This window comes from Ahaetulla prasina, chromosome 4 (assembly GCF_028640845.1).
Source record: "Ahaetulla prasina isolate Xishuangbanna chromosome 4, ASM2864084v1, whole genome shotgun sequence".
NCBI classification, from domain to species: domain Eukaryota; kingdom Metazoa; phylum Chordata; class Lepidosauria; order Squamata; family Colubridae; genus Ahaetulla; species Ahaetulla prasina.
The window spans coordinates 24,624,487-24,628,688 of record NC_080542.1 but is presented as its reverse complement, the minus strand read 5'-3'; positions in this window follow the sequence as shown (position 1 = coordinate 24,628,688).

Here is a 4,202-nt window from a genome sequence, read left to right as displayed (position 1 = left end):
CACACAAAAAAAGAGGGTTCTCTAGTAAACATGGTTAGGGCCGTTCCCTTGATTACTTGGGGATGGGGATATGCTGCTGTGCTTGCACCCACAGGTCCTCTGTGGGTTCCCGCGTGCTGTGTTCGCCCAGCCAAGGATGTGGCACCAGTCCCTGAATCCGATCCCAGAGATGGCAAAACTGACTCTGCAGACGGCGCAGCGACCATTCCAGCTCCGTCGAGCCAGTCAACCAGTGACATGGGGAGATTGAAGAACCTGACTACCAAAGTGCAGACAGTGCTGCAGCGGCAGCAGGCAGAACAGACCCCCGAGAATTTGTGTGCTGCCATTTTTGTGGTTTTAGCTGCGAATTCCTTAGCCATAATTTGTTTGTGCTTGATTGCTAATCAATTGGCAAACATCACAAACAACAATGCCTTTTGCCTATCTGAAGCTTATGACATGGGAAATCTGCTTTCCACCTGCTTGAAATTTTACTGACTTAAATGGGTTTTTACTCATTCTCTGTGCTATCTTGATTAATGGTTGTTGTTTTATTCAATGTATTCCCTTTTTTGCAAAACCTTTCGCCCAAAACTTCTTTCACACTGCTCCAGGATCAGGTCACCGTTTTATACAAACACATCCAGGAGTGTCCCTCTCCTGATTATGATCCTTTCACTAACCCTTGACCTCTCATGATGATGATGCTTTGGCTACAAAAACAGAACAAAGTGAGGTGCAGGGAAGGAGAGTAGAAAACTACCCCTCCCCATCAATCTCATAGTTCTGTTGGCCATTAAAAACAAAAAGAGAGTGGATGGTCACTAAGCTGGCCATCCTGGCCCATCTCATAATTCTATCAAAACTTAATTCAGTGAGAGGTCAAGAGATCATGGGACACCACCCTTGATGCTCCACTGCACATCAGTATAACAACTATATTTTTAGCTGTTTCGCTCTCTCTTTCCTACATACGTGTACTTTTGGTCATGCCTGGGTAGTCTGAGGGAGGATTCAGCCAAAGTTCATGTCTCACATCTGTGACATCAGTTCCCCCCTTCACGCCATATAACTTTTCATGTTATACAAATGCTTCATGTATAAAAGAGGTAGAATAAAACTGTGTGAACACGCTTGAACAAATGCTTGCTCAATAAAAATGTGTGAACATGCACTTGCTCGCACGCTTGCAACCATGTCAAGTCTTGTGTGCAATTATTGAAACCCAACAGTGAAGACAGATCTCTCCAGGGCTATTTACAAGTCAGTTACAAAGTTATGACACACACACACCCTTCCCATGATCATGTGAACTGCATGTCAGGGATGCAGAAATCATCCTGCATTTACAGCGGTTTGGGGCATTCCTTGGTCACATGACTGCGTTTTACAACATTTTTGCAAAAAAATCAGCATTTATTTCCAATTTTGGGGAAAACTGGCCCATACCAAACAATGGGGGTCACTTTACAATGGTGGCATTTACTTTATGACTGTGGTGTTTGCTTTATAACTGTGACATTCGCTTTATGACTGCGATGGTCGCTGTACAACCACTCCAAAAAAAAGATCATAAAATCACACTGTCATGCAATTTACAACTTACGATAGATAAGTTGGGTAATGCAATTTACACCAATGTTGGAATACATGTTAAGACGTAGTTGGCTGGAGAATTCTGGGAGTTGAAGTCCACAAGTCTTAAAACTACCAAGTTTGAAGACCTCTGCGCTAGAATGCATTTTCTATTGCAACAGCTACAGAATCATTTAGCCAGTAGGTGGCAGTATTTAGTTTGCATCTATGGTTATAACCTATGGTTCTGTTTGTTCTGAGGAGTTTCCTATGACAGTTAAAACAATTAAGCAGCAAGACCCATGATGACTTTATACCATACATTTTATTTGATCTGTATGGCTATATAAATATCCTCTGCTACCAATCTATATGGCTATATAATAATCCTCCACTACCATTTCTATATAATAAACAGATTTTCTAACAATAGTAATGGGTCTGAATTCAATGTTTAAGAGAACTTCCTATTTAAATTCCTTATGATTATTTCAAGCAAATATCTACAGTTTCATAAAAATCTCTCTCCAGATCACCCATTATGATTTGTACTACTGTACAGTATATAAATTCTTCACTGGAAAGTGAAGATTTAATTTTCTATTATCCCTTGTCTTTGGTGGTTATTAATTGGAATAAAAGGTTTCAGAATTCATTTGATCTCTGGACTTGGCTTTCTTCATCCCACTGAATTATCAAACATTACTAATCTCATTTATTTGGATATTAGTTTCAATACCTGCACTAAATGCTTCAAAATATATACAGATAAAATAGGCAATAGTTTTGACACTCTCACTCATAAAAAGTTTACATTATATGATAGAATTTTAAAATAGCTGATAAATTCTGTTTCTTCTTTCTTCTTAAATCAAATCTCACACAGCTATTCTTTGGAACAAGTAAATAGCAATAGCACTTAGACTTATATACTCCTTCACAGCGCTTTACAGCCCTCTCTAAGTGGTTTAAAGAGTCAGCATATTAGCCCCAACAATCTGGGTCCTCATTTTACTGCTAAATTAGTTTTAAAAAGTTTTGTATCCCTTGAAGATGAGATTGAGTTATTTCAAAGTGCTTCTTGACATTTTGTTAAGCATTTCAAATTTGTTCTGTTTTTGTTGTTGTTAGTTGCGAAGTCGTATCCAACCCATCACGACCCCATGGACAACGTTCCTCCAGATTTTCCTGTCCTCTACCATCCTCTGGAGTCCATTTAAACTCATGCCTACTGCTTCAGTGTCTCCATCCAGCCACCTCTTTCTCTGTCATCCCATTCTTCTTTTTCTGTCAATCTTTCCCAGCATTAGGCTCTTCTCCAGTGAGTCCTTCTTTCTCATTAGGTGGCCAAAGTATTTCAGTTTCATCTTCAGGATCTGGCCTTCTAAAGAGCAGTCAGGATTGATCTCCTCTAGGACTGACTTGTTTGTTCGCCTTGCAGTCCAAGGGACTCGCAGGAGTCTTCTCCAGCACCAAAGTTCAAAGGCCTCAATTCTTTGGCGCTCAGCCTTTCTTATGATCCAACCTTCACAGCCATATATTGCAACTGGGAAAACCATAGCCTTGACTATACGCACTTTTGTTGGCAGGGAAATGTCTCTGTTTATTTTGTTTCTATTGCTATTTCTGAAGTAACATACCTTAGAGCTGTGATGGCGAACCTATGACACGTGTGCCACAGCTAGCATGCAGAGCCCTCTCTATGGGCACACAAGCCATCGTTCAGCTTAGCTCCACCACGCATACACATGCACCTCCCGCTAACCAGTTGATTTTCAGGATGCATATGGGGCACATGTGGGAGACACGTGCATGCAAGTGGGGGAGTCGCACACATGCACAGGAGTGTGGGGGTTGTGTACGCATGCATGGGGGGGGGATGCGGTGTGCCCTCCCCCACAGCTCATTTTTGGGCCCAGGACGCTGCAGGGAGGCCTGCTAGGCCCAAAACAGGACATGGGGGGGTTGAGGCCCGCCTCCCCCATGGTCGTTTTTGGGCCCAGGAGGCTGCAGGGAGGCCTGCTAGGCCAAAAACAGGGTGCAGGGGAATTGTGCATGCATGGGGGGGTTGCAGGGGTTGCGAGGGGAGTCGCATACGCATGCATGGGGTGTGGGCGGAGCGTGGGGATTTGTGCACGCATGTGCATGGGGGGCAGCACATTGCATTATGGGTGCCAGCACACGAGCATGCTGTCATGCACGCACACACATGCTTTTGGCACACAACGAGAAAAAGGTTAGCCATCGCTACCTTAGAGGTTTTGGAGAACTGAAAATGAGGTTTTTAGAAGAAAGTGGAGGGATTGGGTGATACCAATTAATTACCTGAGGAACCTCAAATGAATGTAAAATTATTCAGTTTTGATCTTAAAAATAAAAAGAACAAAACATTTTGTGCAATATGTGGATATTACATGTAATAATCATCACCATCATCATCATCCTGAAAAAGTGATTGAAAATGAGCATGCAAAACTACTGTGGGATTTCCAAATGCAGACTGATAAAGTTTTGGAACACAATACCCCAGATATCACGATTGTAGGAAAGAAAAAAGTGTGGATAGTCGACATTGCTATACCTGGTGACAGCAGAATCGATGAGAAACAACTTGAAAAAGTCACCAGATATCAAGATTTGAGAAT